Source organism: Cupressus sempervirens, chromosome 3 (genome assembly GCF_028749045.1).
Source record: "Cupressus sempervirens isolate cs-2001-9-10 chromosome 3, ASM2874904v1, whole genome shotgun sequence".
Classification (NCBI taxonomy): domain Eukaryota; kingdom Viridiplantae; phylum Streptophyta; class Pinopsida; order Cupressales; family Cupressaceae; genus Cupressus; species Cupressus sempervirens.
The window spans coordinates 694,445,457-694,460,830 of record NC_143120.1 but is presented as its reverse complement, the minus strand read 5'-3'; the positions used below and the strand labels follow the sequence as shown (position 1 = coordinate 694,460,830).

At 34.7% G+C, this 15,374-nt stretch overlaps 1 pseudogene across 1 annotated transcript; it reads left to right on the top strand.

Moving 5' to 3' along the window:
* The first annotated feature begins 10,637 nt into the window (after nt 1-10,637).
* On the top strand, nt 10,638-13,254 carry LOC149568636 (pentatricopeptide repeat-containing protein At3g12770 pseudogene; annotated as a pseudogene). Its single transcript, XR_016362582.1, has one exon. The product of XR_016362582.1 is annotated as a pentatricopeptide repeat-containing protein At3g12770 pseudogene (transcript).
* Nucleotides 13,255-15,374: the final 2,120 nt, after the last annotated feature.

The window sequence follows — 15,374 nt, the reverse complement described above, 5'->3', positions numbered from 1 at the left end:
AACACAAGTTGTTTGACCATTTGATGACACTCCCTAGTATGCATCCTGAGTCTCCTTCATGGTTTTTATATTTTCCTCTAGTGGTGTACTTGTTGGATTTTACTTTTCATGGTAGATTTATTGTGAGTTATTCTTATTGTTGGAGTCATTGTTGGTATTTTACTCTCATTTATGATAGGTTTTATGTGTTAGTTATTGTACTTTTGACATTTGACATTGATTCAGAAGTTAGTACTCTTTTGATGATTATATCTCTTTGGCTTTGATACTTTATTGTATTTGGTATCTGGATGTTAACTTGGTATGTGATATTGGTATTGGATGTGTGTTCTTTCAACTTTGATAATCTTTCTTTACGAATAGTTTATGTACCCTTGAGGTAGATTTGACTATTAGGATTCCTTTCCTAGGATTGATTTTGGTGTTTGATATCCATGTGTGGATCATACATTATCTCCCCTGCACGATGATAATGAGAGGCTAATTAGGTGACCACATGATTAGGAGGTGGTGACTTCTTATCATTTGGGTCTCCCATGGATTAACACCAATGTTGAATGTTCATTGATTTGGTTATACCTTTATCCTTCTTGTTCTTATCTTGGAGACTTCTATTTAGTTGATGTATATATATACCATGTATCTTGTATTTTGAGATCTTATGGGTTGATGTATTATATTTGATGTACTTGTATTTATTATTACATACCCTACGACTTGTGTAGTGGATGTTATCTAGATGTTCTTTATCATATCAACTATATTTATGTATTTTCTTATGAGATTATACATTTGTTATTTATTTATTATTATGGACATTGTGTTGGAGATTAAAAATAATTAGTAAAACTTTCTTACAATGTGACTCAATGTGAAGGAACCTTGAGGAATGGAAACTATATTTGTATTGCTTATGTGTGCTTGATGTGTATGTGTATATTGATTCAACATTGTTTTGATTAAGTAAAAATAGGTTTTGAAAGGACTCAAAACCTTGTACAAAAGGACAAGAAAGATATAACAATGAAGGATCTTAAAAAACTATGAAAGACCACCTAAAAAACTAGAGAGACACACCAAAGTTCCCAACAAGAGGGAAAATAACCCAAAAAGCTACATACCATCAAGATTTACATTTTGGTCTAGTCTTTTGAGAATGTAAAGACATCTCAAATGAAGGTTTGGTGGATTTGACTTTTTCTTCCTTTAACTAATGTCCAACCATCCTCCACCTTCCCATAAGCCTTCTACCAATCCCCGGGGAAAAGGATAGCCCCACTACTAACCCCCCAAACCCTCACAGTAGGAGATAAAATAGTTGAATGAGCACTAACAATAGTGTTTTGGACAGAGTCAGCAACAAAAGAAGGGAGAAAAACAACATTTTGAATCAAAAGCCACCAAAGGGAAAACATTCAAATCATCATATTCAATAGCAGAAGAAGGGACAACAACAACATTCTGAGTCTAAATTGTCATAGGGATAACACTCAAATTGTTAGAGATAGCAACAAAATCCTCAACCAAAGAAAGATCAATATGAGAAGAGCTATACAACCCATCCAAATCTATGGATACTTTCTGAACCATGTAGTGATCATTCAAAATCCCCAACCACCAAGAAGGTGATTTCTTTGATCTAACCTTGTCAAAGGAGCATCGTGCAGTGAGATGGTCGATCTTATGATATTTCTTGCATATGAAGGGAATACCCTCATAATCAAGAAGTTAAATCCATGAACCATTTGGAGAAGCCAACTTAATCTTTTCGGGAAGCCCCTTGGAAACATCAATCTCCACAAGGATGTGAGCATACATTGTCCTATAGATATTGGAAGAATCTAAATCAACCAACAAGAAGTCCCCAAGGGCATCCCCCATAGCCTACAAGACTGAATCCAACCAAAAGTAAAGGGGAAGATTCAATAGCGTTACCCAAAGAGGAATCTTATTGAAGGGTTTAGTAGTTGGACAAAATCCAGATACTAAGTTTTGGCCATCAAGGGGAACTCTCCTCCCAAGAGAAACCATGACACATGATGGAATTTCTATCTTCAACATTTTCAGATTTCACAATAAAAAAACCCCTTGCCATAGGGTAAATCTAAACTAAATTTGAAATGATTGGTTGCCAAAATTTGGAAATCCAAGCATGCAAATCTAAAAGAGAAGGCCCAAAAACCCTAAAACAAAAAACAACAATAGTAGAAGAGTAATCCTCCATAGGAAATCTCATCAACAATTTATGAATCTAGATGAAGCACAAGCAGGATGCTTAAATAAATAGGCACAACCAAATGGATCCCCTTCATCACAACATGACAACCAATACCTGCCTCAAAAGTAGCCACATTTGCATAAAAAATTGCAGATCTCCCCACAACGACCTAAGAACCAGGGTAAGCATAAGGAGAACAAAAAGTATCCACAACAGGAGTAGTTGGAGCAACAGGAAAAGGACCTATGGTAGCAAACTGAGCCACAATTGGAGCAATGAGAGCAGAATCTACAACAACAAACTGAGCCACAATAGGAGGGCAAAAAACTTCCACAACTACATTATGAGGATGATGGGTATCTCCACTAGTAGCCTGAGGACGATGGGCAAGAGAACAACATTTTAAACCCTAGCATGAGAAACATGGGTGGAGCAAGTGCAGGAGCCTTCATGGGAGCATGAGCCTTCATGAGAGAAGGAGTCATTCCTTCTTCCTCATCAATGTTCCTTCATGGGAGCGGGCATTGATTCAACATTGTTATCTTATGTTGTACACACTTTAAAAAAAAGTTTAGTAAAACATTGTGACATAGTAGGTTGTTTTCTCTTGGGTTCTCAAGTGGGACACTACAAGAGGTCCTAAAAGGTGACACAGATCTATGCTTTTACCCATATTTTATTAACATATATTGGTGAACCAAAAGGATATGATGAAGTTGTGCTACTGGATACAAAGTTTCAATGAGAGTCTATAATGCCAAAAGAAATGGACTCCTTATTGATTTGGGATTTATATAAGTTACCAACAAGTAAAAGGGCTTTACAAAATATATGAGTTTACAGGATGAAAGAAGAGGATGAAGGTAAGAAAAGAATTGAAGCTAGGTTAGTTGTAAAATGATTTGCACACAAAATGACATTTATTTTGATGAGATTTTTTCTCCAATTGTTAAAATGACTTTTATTTGTACTATTAGAAGCATTGTGGCTACTAAAGATTTGTAGTTGGAACAACTTGATCTTTAAACAAATTTCTTCATGGTGATTTGGATGAAGAAATATATATGTAACAACCACATGGATTTGAGATCAAAGGTAGGGAAAATTTAGTGTGTAGATTTCAAAAAGGTTTATATGGCTTGAAGCAAGCACCTCACAATAGTATATTAAATTTGACAATTGTATAAGCAAGCATAGATACACTCTGTGTCATTTAGAAAATTATATTTATTTTAAGAGGATGAATGATGAAAACTATATTATTTTATGTTTATATGTTAATGGTATGCATGTAGTTGGGTCTAACATGAATCACATCAAGGGACTAAAACAACATTTAACACATTCATTTTCTATGACGGATTTGGGGGCAAAAAAATAAATCCTTGGTGTAAAGATTTACAAAGATAGGAAAAATAGAAAATTGACATTATTTTAGGCTGATTATATTAAGAAGATGTTGTAGTGTTTCTATATGGAGAATGTGAAATATGTCAACACACCTTTACCCAATCATTTAAAATTGACTAAGGAGATGTGTCTAAAGACACATGAAGAGGTGATGCAATATCCATGGTACTTTATTCTTCAACTATAAGAAGTTTAATGTATGCCATGGTGTGTACTAGACCATATATTGCACATTCTATGGGGGTTGTTAGTAGGTATATGAGTCATCCTAGGATTGAGCATTGGAATACAATCAAATGAATTTTTAGATATTTGAGAGGTACATCCAATAATTTTTTACATTTTGAGGGTTGTACTATTGATTTATAGGATATCTTGACTCAAATTTGGTAGGGGATCTAGATACTAGGCAGAGTAATACATGATATATTTTTACTATTGATGGGACAATAGTGAGTTGGATTTCTTAGTTATAGAAGGTGAATGCTTTATCTACTATAGAGGTAGAGTATGTTTCTACTATAGAGTAAGACAAGAAGATGATATGGTTTCATTTTTTATGGAAGAGTTGAGACATACAAAGATAGAAAACTATATGCATATAGATAGTTAGAGTGTCATTCATCTTGCTAAGAATTTTTCTTTACATTCTAGACAAAACACATACAGTCACAACACCATTTCATTCAGTCAATTTTGGATGATGGACAATTATAGCTACAAAATATACATATAGATGATAAACTAGAATGTTTGTTTACAAGGTAGTTACAATGGACTCTTCTTTAGTTTCAATTGGTTTTCCAGATTGAGCAAAACAAACAAACAACAAAGTCGTAGGTGCATCAATCTACTGAGAGCTTCAAGGGTAACGATTTGACAGGGTCAATATCCATGTGGGGGGTGGTTTACTATGGAGGTTGATCAGTCCCTAAGTACAAGATTGTTAATTTGTAGTGATTGATAAGGAAAGTATTATAGACTTTTCATAACTTGTGGGGTTTGGGGCATCACCCTGATTTATTTATTTATTTATTTTTGGTTAACTCGTTAAGGAATTTTGAGTTGATTCATCAACCATTTCCCAAGGTTGACTCATCAAGTATGTTTAGGGTTAACTTGTTAAGCCAACATAGGTTATGTAATGTTGTCTTAGGGTTAGGGTTTTCTAAGGTCAAAATATAACATCTTGAATTAATATTAAGCTATAAGGGAGATTGAAGATTGTAATAGGTTGAAGTTACCCGATGATAATATCAGACTCATTGTTTGGTGGATGTAGCCTAGGGATTGGGGGAACCACATTAAATCTTTGTGTCTTTTGTTCATTTATGTGTGCTTTCCTCCTTTGTCATAGTGGTCATATTTGCATGTAACTATTATTTTCTATCTATCTATTCCTAACACTTGTTACCATCAAGTTCTAACATTATTTTCTAACATTATTAATGGACATGCTTCATTATACACTTAAGACAACTAATTTTTTCTGTGTACATTTTCCAAGTTCATTCCAACTTTTCACATCAATCATTTCTGCACTCTACCTAAACAAATATTCCATCTTCTAACAAACTTTCCATGCAAAGAAAAATTTAATAATCATTAATTACTATATCCTCCTTACATCCAAATTATTATTCCCATTCACCCCAATCTATAACAATCAAAGACTGCCAAAATAAACTTAATCTCAAGACTCTAAATGATGTCACTTTCATCCACGACCCTTCTATCATTTTAACTATTAATAGGCTTAAAAACTCATCCAACTAGTTGATTTTTATATTCCTAAAGTCTTCCATCCTAATCTTATTAACATCTTCAAATTTCTTTTTTCCACTTAGATAAAACACTATCCTCCAAATTTCCACCTCTCCTAATATGACCCACCTTAAAATCTTTAAAGGTTGAAAGAGAAGATCCAATTTCGTAAACCAAATTTTGCAAATACTAGGATTATGATTCACCTTATTTGATAGAATTCACAATTATTTGTGAGTCACCATCTATATGAATATATTCAACTTGTAGAAACTTACCAACTTGCACAACTAGAAGAGTTTCCTTCACTTATGCTTCATTATCTATTCCATCCATCACTTTTTTAGCTTCAATGGCCAAATTATTCCCTTTCCAATCTTGAGCAATCACCTCAACTCCCAAGGGTCCCATACTACATTTGTATTCCTCATCAAATTTGATTTTAATCCATCCTAAATCTAGACACTCCCATTTAACTTGCTTGTTTATCTCTTTTATTAATTTCCCCTCGCTAATAAAATTACTTCTACATATTATTATTACCAACTACTCTTCTTGTCCTCATATCCACCATTGAATAAACTTCATCCATCTTACAAAGTCCAACAAAAATATTTAGGACTTACACTATAGCCATATTTATTCTACATATGATTCTTTCTAGAGATTCCTCTTGACTTCGGAAAATTTGCTTATTCCTCTCCTTTCAAATCACCGAAATAACTAAAGAGGACAAATGAGCCAAATTTTAGAAAGGGAAAACCTACTTTGTTTGCAAGGCCAAATTAACAAAAGTTCCTTCAAACTATTCCTCATTGTCCAATAAAGTTTAATTTTTCCCTTATCATGTACCAACACTTCGAGAAAAGGGGCATTGCACCAACAAATAATCTTTATCTTCTGTAGAATCCATACACATAACACACATAGTGGTACCAAAAAATTAAAATTTCTTCCTTCTCTCACATGTTAGAATTTATCCTCTCATTGCCAACCATGCAAAAGAGTCTTCCTTTGGGAGGCAATACTTCCTCCAAAATAACTTGGTAGGCCATTCTGAAAGCCCATTCCCAAGTTCCAACAAACTATAACCTAATTTAACTGAATAAGTTCCACTCTTGCAACACACCATATTACTTTTTCTTGCATATCAATGTCAACAAATTCCTTTTCTTGCATCACAGTTCTAAAGATTCTCAATTGTTGACCATTAAGTCAACTAAGATCGATCGTTCCAATACCAATATGCACCAAGATCTAGTTGTTTTCTTTCCATATAGTCTTCGACCTTATCTCCCCATTTTTTCCTACAAATATCCATCACCTCTTGAAAAGTCTCATCATTAATCAATGGTGGATGTCCATTACATGAGTCATTTGAAAAGGATTCCTCTCCATCATTTCCCACCTACCATGTCAAATGCTTGGTTATTAAATTTATACAATCTACAATGAAATTCCACATTGCAGAACCTTTAGGGGGATTTTGAATCGTTAAAATCCTATTAGTTGCATCATAATCCAAATATGTTGCCTTTAATATTTTTACCCATAACCTCTGTGAGTTTGTATAGATATCCCATAGTAGCTTTACTCCAAAAGAAATGTTTAATTTGTGCCAATTCCTTAGTCCAAAACCCCCACTGAATCTAGATTTACATAAATTATCCTAGGTGGCAAATGTAGATTTTTCTCATCACGCACCCCATTCAAAAAAAACCTTCTCATTATGTTCTTAATTAATTTCAAGGTTTTCATAGGGATCTTGAGGCATCTCATGGAATAAATAGGAATTGTAGAGATAATTGATTTCAACATCAAGATTCAATCAACAAAATTTAACCACCTACTTTACCAACCCTCCATCCCTTTTAAACAACTTTGCACTAACTCCTTTCATAGTCTATACTTACTTGCCCCTTCAAAGAGTGAAACCCACAAATATTTCCCTAACAACTTCCCCATCTTCATTCCAAGGATTCCACAATTTTTTCATCACGTGTCCCTCTTTGTATTGAAAAAATGGATCTTAAATTTATTCTAGTTTATACACTTCCCTGAAGCCACCCCATATTTATCCAAAGTAGTTTTCATGATTCTAGCCTCAATTGCAGGTGCCTCACCCATCAAGTAGGTGTAAATTGCAAACGTGAGATAGGGTCAATGCTCTCTACAACTTTTACCCCCTTCCACTACCCACTGATTCTTTTTCTTGTTATCAACCAACCCAAAACTTTAGTTAAATTAATAAAAAGAATAGGTGAAATTAGGTCACCCTGGTGAATGCCTTTTTTTTTTTCAAATGAACCTTGAGGATTTCCACTCACCAAAATAGATGTCCTAGGATTTCTAATACAAATCTCCATCCATTTAATCTAGTTTTGACAAAACCCAACTCCATCTAGAACCATAAGAAAAAAGTCTCTATTTACATGATCATATATGCTTTCCTAATATCCAATTTGATCATCATCTTTTCGGTTTCAGCCATTCTTATTGGATGCACCACTTCATGAGCTAGAATTATCCCTCATAAATAATTCTATCATCCATATGCTTTTTACCAGAAAACACAAAGGCATACACATCCATTACATCAACACATAATGAATGCACACAAATATAATGTCAATTAATTCTAGATGGATACACATATCCTAGTTAATGCATGAAAAAGGTTATATCCACACACTGTTGACATTTTCCATAAACATATCAATTAGATAGATAAATACAAGTTGAAAGGTAACAATCCAATCAAATTGGAAAGAACTTAAGCATAATATTCATTCCACAAATCCCTTAACTCACAGATTCAAAAGATAGATCTATTTGCCATTTAAAAAATATTTAGACATATATTAGTTTTCTTTTTAGCATATACTTGTTCAAGGTCTACATCTATATATATTTTGAACACCCATCAAGACACTTTTCATAATAGAGACAACTGCAAGAAATTAGATACACATGGAATTTTTTGGATTTTCAGTTTTGATAAGCATATACAAATGAAAAGTTCTAGATTTTATTTTCTGTATTTTTCTCATTCAAAAAAGGAATTAAACTTTAGGAAAATTGTCTTTGACCAATCACAAAAGAGGAATTAATATATCGAGATAAATTTTACAAATAAAAAATTTCAAACATCAGAATTCTAAATTATTTTTACTTTGCAAATTAATAAAGAGACGCTAATAAAAATATTAGTTCCTTGACAAACTACTAATTAATAATTATAATATCTATTCTTCTGTGTGTGTGTGTGTGTGTGTGTGTGTGTGTGATTCAAACACATCATATTGTCAAGGGAAGTACATTAGAATTGGATCATGTATGAAATTGTTTGTTCTCTCATGGTATACTTGGTGCATCGAAGGCAACATTTTGTTTTAAATTTCAAAGAACTATAAACTAAATTAAAATCAATGGAATCTTAATTCTTTCAATTACATATTTTTTTACATAGTATAAATATGATCACAAACTTAAGAAAAGAAAAAGAACTTTAGAAGTAGAATAAATCTATAATAATTTTTAATGGATATTTGATAAGATGAATATCGATAAGTAGGAGATATTTTCTACAACAAGTCAAATTATGATATTTCCATTAGGATTCAACTGTGTGGTTTTTCTAAGTCAAAATTATTAATCCATGTTTCATGAGTAGTGGTTCACATGAACCCATAACTCATGAGAATGAATATGATAGTTAGCACTTATTTCATCTAGGTGATACTCACAGAGGTGAAGCATTTGGACTTGTCAAGAGGTCACCCATCCCAGTACTACTACATTTTGAGTGTGCATAACTACAAAATATTTCTCCATGGTTAAAGTCACTCTACTTGTAAGCCCATTTACAACACTTTTAGCAAGTGGTGTGCCTTATGAACCATTAATTAAAAATCCCCTTAAGCTCATCAATTTGTAAGCAGAAGATATTTTCCACAAATCAAATTTCTGTATTGCTATTAGGATATTTAACTATGTAGTTTTTTTGAATCAAACTTATTAACCCATGTTTCATGAGTTGTGTTTCACATTAACCCATCTCTCATGAGAATGGATGGAACACTTAGCACTCATTGTATCTAGGTTCTACTCACAAAGGTGAAGCACCAAGAGTTCCTAAGAGGTCACCCATCCTAGTACTACTCCAACTCAAGCGTGCTTAACTACAGAGTTTCCTCCATGATTAAACCCACTCTACTTGCAACCCCATTAACTAAACCTTTAGCAAGTGTTGTTCCTTATGAATCAATAATTCGAAAGCCCCTTAAGGTCATCAATTGATAAGTGGGATATCTTTTCCACAACAATTCAAATTGTGATATTGTTATCAGGATTCAGTTGTGTAGTTTTTTTTGTCAAACTCATTGTCCTATGTTTCATGAGTAGTCATTCACATGAACCCATATCTCATGAGAGTGAACATAACACTTAACACTCATTGCATCTAACCCACTCTACTTGCAAACCCATTTGCAAAACCTTTGGCAAGTGTTGTGCCTTATGAACCATTCATTATAAATCTCCTTAAGCTCGTCAACTAATAAATAGGAGATATTTTCCACAACAATTCAAATTATTATATTGCTATTAGGATTAAGTTGTGTAGTTTTTTTGAGTCAAACTCATTGAACCATGTTTCATGAGTAGTGCTACACCTTAACCCATCTCTTATGAGAATGAATATTGGAACACTTAACACTCATTGCATCTAGGTGATGCTTGTTGAGGGGAAGCATCCAGACTTCTCGAGAGGTCACCTATCCTAGTACTACTTCATCTTGAGTGTACTTAACTAGAGAGTTTCCTTTATGGTTAAACCCACTCTACTTGCAACTACATTTCTAAAACCTTCGACTAGTGTTGTTAGGATTCAACTTTGATATTGTGATATGAGAGGGGAGTTCATGTGAACCACTACTCATGAAACCTGGGCCAATGAGTTTGACTTTGAAAAACTACACAAGTGAATCTTAAGTGAGATATAGAGAAGGTGAATCTTAAATAAGATACCTAGAAGTAGATATAGCGATAGAAAGAAGTAAAACTAAAAGGTGAAAGAGCAAGAAAGTTATATATATATATATATATGGCGAATCTTAAATAAGATACCCAGAAGTAGATATAAGGATAGAAAGAAGTAAAACTAAAAGATGAAAGAGCAAGAAAGGTATATATATATAAGAAAGACCTTCCATACCTCTTACACCTCTTAGACTTACCCATTGCACACCAAGGTGCATCTTAATTTTAAACTCAACCCTTCTATACCTACTAAAATATTAATGGACGTTGCAATGAATTGGGTTACAGTTTGACTTGCAAATGGATTTGTTTGATCTTTTTTTTCAGACACAAAACATAAACGTGTATGTACTTCCTTCCTGTGGAACACCGTACCTCAAATTTGAGCTATGCTTTGCAAACTGAAAAATGCAATCTTGGCCGAGAGTTCAGTCACCATTGCCAACTAAATGGTTTTGTATATCTCGAGATACAGAAAACTTCACACAAGCCTTAGACTCATACCCAGTTACCCTTTCTGTTTCCTTCCAAACTCCACGAAAGCCATTTCTTCAGGAGCTTCTCAAGCAGTTTTAGAACAATGCCCAGTGGAATCAGACTATCTAATACAATCCCGAAGGACTAGCATTACATTGACGGAGCAGAGATCAAAGCACGTCCCATCTATTTCCTGTAACTCTGTTTCCGATACTGACATTGTTTCAATTTTAGCTTCTGTGGGACAAGGCTGCACAAGCATCAGGACGCTCAACCAGCTAAATGCACACGTTATTATCCGCGGCATCGGACAAAATGTCTTTCTCGGCACTAAACTGGTCCATATGTATTCAAAACACGGCTGTCTTGAGAATGCCCGTCAAGTGTTTGATAAAATGCAAAAACGAAATGCTTTCATATGGAATGCCATTCTCAGAGGATATGCTTGGAATGGACCTTATAAGGAGGCCTTGGTACTGTATAATCGCATGCAGTGGGAAGGTATATGGCCAGATAATTTTGCTTATGCCTTTGCGCTCAAGGCGTGTGCAGGGCTTTCGGCTCTGCTTGAGGGTAAGAAGATCCATGGACAAATAATTGTCAGCGGTTTCGAGTCTCATGTTTTTGTGACAACTGCGTTGCTAGATATGTATGCTAAGAGTTCCAGTGTAGACGATGCACGACAGTTGTTTGACAAAATGTCTCAGAGAGATGTGGTAGCCTGGAACGCCATGATTGCTGCATATGCTCAAAATGAGCGTGCCAGTGACGCCGTGATGCTTTTTTATCGAATGCGGTGGGAATGCATACTGGCTGTCTCGCCCGATTCAGCTACGATGGTGAATGTACTCCCAGCGTTTGCCGAGGTGGGGGATCTGCAACCAGGTAAGTGCATGCATGGTTACGCGCTTCGGAATGGGTTTGATTTAGATCCCTTTGTGGGCAATTCTCTGATAGATATGTATTCTAAATGTGGAAGTTTGGATATTGCACGACGAATGTTTGACAAAATGTTGACCAGAGACATGGTTTCCTGGAATGCAATGATTGTTGGTTATGCCCAGAATGGACATGCAAGTGAGGCCTTGATGCTTTTCCATGAAATGCTAGAGGAAAATATTACACCCAATCCAGTTGCCATTGCTAGCGTGATCTCGGCTTGTGCGCATTTGGGAGCGCTGGAACAGGGCAAGTGGATTCATGATTACATAAATAAGAATACATTAGAGGTGGATGTTTTTGTGACAAACTCCCTTATAGGCATGTTTTCTAAATGTGGTAGCTTAGAGTTAGCACGGAAGCTTTTCAATAAAATGCCTGTAAGAGATGTGGTTTCATGGAATACCATGATTGCCGGTTATGGAGTACATGGGCATGGTAAGGAGACACTGGAACTCTTCTCTGAAATGCAGCGAGTTGGAATGAAGCCAAACCATATCACTTTCATTCATATTTTGTCTGCGTGCAGTCATGGAGGACTTGTAGACGAGGGATGCCAATGCTTTGAGTGCATGACTGGAATCTATCAAATCAAACCTAACATGGAGCATTATGCATGCATGGTTGATCTTCTTGGTCGTGCTGGGAGACTAGATGAGGCTCAAAAGTTCATAGAGAGCATACCAGTAGAACCTGTTGCTGGTGTGTGGGGAACACTGCTCGGTGCATGCAGAATTCACAAGGATGTTGAGCTGGGAGAACGTGTTGCAGAGCATGTTTTTAGGTTAGATCCTACTTACCCTGGATACTATGTACTACTTTCCAACATGTACGCTGAGGTTGGCAGATGGAGTGATGTATTAAGGGTGCGAAGGCTGATGAAAGAAAGAAATTTGAAAAAGACACCAGGTTGGAGCACAGTTGAACTTCATGGTAAGGTTGACACTTTTTATGCAGGAGACAAATCACATCCTCAATCTAATGAAATATATGCTATGTTGGATAGTCTGGCTCAAGAGATGGAGAAGGCAGGGTACGTTCCCAATACAAACTTTGTACTCCATGACGTGGAGAAGGAAGAGAAGGAAGACATGCTTTCTTCTCACAGTGAGAAGTTAGCCATTGCTTTTGTACTAATAAATACAACCCCAGGGACTCCTATTCGGCTCACTAAAAACCTCCGAGTATGTGGTGACTGCCACACTGCTACTAAATTCATCTCTAAAATTGTCAGAAGAGAAATAGTTGTGAGAGATGCACACCGCTTCCATCATTTCAAGGATGGATTTTGTTCTTGCAAAGATTACTGGTGATGCTAATTGCACAGAAGTATAAATCAATAGCAAATCAATATTATGTGTATCTTTTCTTCATTGGATAATTTAGGCCTTGGTTTCGGTTATCAACTCTGTTGTGAAACGGGGCATGAAAAAGATTAAAAGAAATATGGGAAGGGAAAGTGTATTTTTAGAAAAATATAATATTTTAGTGTCGATGTTTTCAAGGACAGTAGGGACAATTTGTAAATATCTTGACATCTAACTCTTCGGTTAATCTATTTAATGAGGGGACAGTTGAGCAATTGGGGAGACTGGTCATCAAGTTGTATAAGAAAATGACTAAAATGCAAAAATTAAGTTTGTGAGGCGGTACATTCCATAAGCCATTGACAATTTCTTTCTTTCAACAACATTACTGCTTAATTAGTCAATAATGCAAGAATTCATCAAGTTGTTGTATATTGTATTTTTATATAGCAAGTCAAGAAGTCAGAAACATTATCGATTATTCATTTTTCCTAATTACGCCGAGAGGCGTTCTATACAATGACAACACGGGAATATGCCAAGATTCTTTGTCAATAAAAAAGATTTGGGAGCAGTTACAAACTTCCAAATTAAATATTAAAAAAGAATTCCCGAAATAATAGCTGGCCGAAATAATAGGAAGCCAAATGGAGGCCGAAATAATAGGCCCGAAAAAGTAGGACCCAAAAAAATATGGTCCGAAAAAATAGGGGCGAAATAATTTCAATATGATTTATTTTTTTGTTAAATATAATTTTGCATGCACATTCATGCTTTTTTTTTGCGAGGAGTGGGGGAATTTGAAACAAATTCGTGGAATGTGAAGAGACGTCTGTTGAGGGATATGAGGAGCCTCTCAGAAGTTATAAAACCAAGGCTCCTCATTTCATTTTCATTTTATGTTTTTGCAGGAAGGAAGAGGTGGAGGTTATTGGAGGATTAGATTGGAGTTTTTGAATAGGAGTAAATTGAAGTTTTGGAGTAACATTTTTGCAGGTGAGATTTCTATTTTTTATTTATATTTTCATTTAGATTTAGATTTAGATGTAAATTGAAATTTAAAATTAGTTATAATATTCTACTTTGATTTAGATTTCAGTTTTAATTAATTTCATTTAGATTTAGAATTTTGTTCATAACTATTTAGGCTTGCATTTAATAGTTTAGTCTTGCATGTTTGATTTAGATTTAGATTTGGATTCAAAATCTATTTGATATATATATTTTATAATACTTTTCATTGTTAATGGTGCTTGATGGGAGTGTTTTAGGGGTGTCTTCTTTTCTATTTTTGAAATATTTTGGTCCAATATGTACTTTCCTAACCAGATCTATCCATTTTCTTCTGATTCATGCATGGAGCTTCCTGACGCTATTAGCGCGTTGCTAGGACTGAATGGGAATGGATTAAAGATAAATGACTGACTCTAGATTTGGATACGCATTTGGAATTGGCTCTGTTGCGGCTCCAATTTATAGGTTCCTTCCAGTCTATGAGCACACTAAAATCTTTGCAGAATTCAAAAGATCCATGACAAATTGAAACATTGAATTTTTGGAGCCTTTTGATTTCAATTTCTATTTGACTTTGATTTGGGTCATTTGTATTTGGACAAAATTCCAGAGTTGCTCGGTCTTCTTAGATTTTATTTATTTTATTTCTCTGTAAATGTTGTTAATAAGAATGAGTCTTGTTCATTTGAGTGTTGATAGCATCAATCTCTCTGTTTTAAAAATATAGTATTTGTAATGTTTTTATAAAAAAAACCTAAATGAATATTCGATTGTTCTGTGATAGATTATTCTGTGAGGTTCCAGCTTGGAGCTAATAAGATGCTCACTTCTAAAAACTCTTCGTAGTATACCCGTGTGTCTTCTTTAAGTTCTTTACTAATCTTTATCGCCTCCCTGCAATGGATTGTTTTTCAGTGTATTTTAGCCGGTGTGATTCATGAGTACGGAATCAGTTTAAACTATTGATGCAAGAATGCAAATCCACGGCAAACCCATTTTGGATTCCATCATACTCTTCTATCAATGTGAAAAAAAATTATTTCCCACTTACATTAATATTAATTGGTATGGATTTACTTTCATTATATAATGTATGATATGAACAAAATAATTTATATTAGAGAAGATACAAATAGTTGGAAGTCAAGAATAAATTGTTGTTACATAGTTTTAAAATCTGTATTATGCAGAACAACAAATCTTTT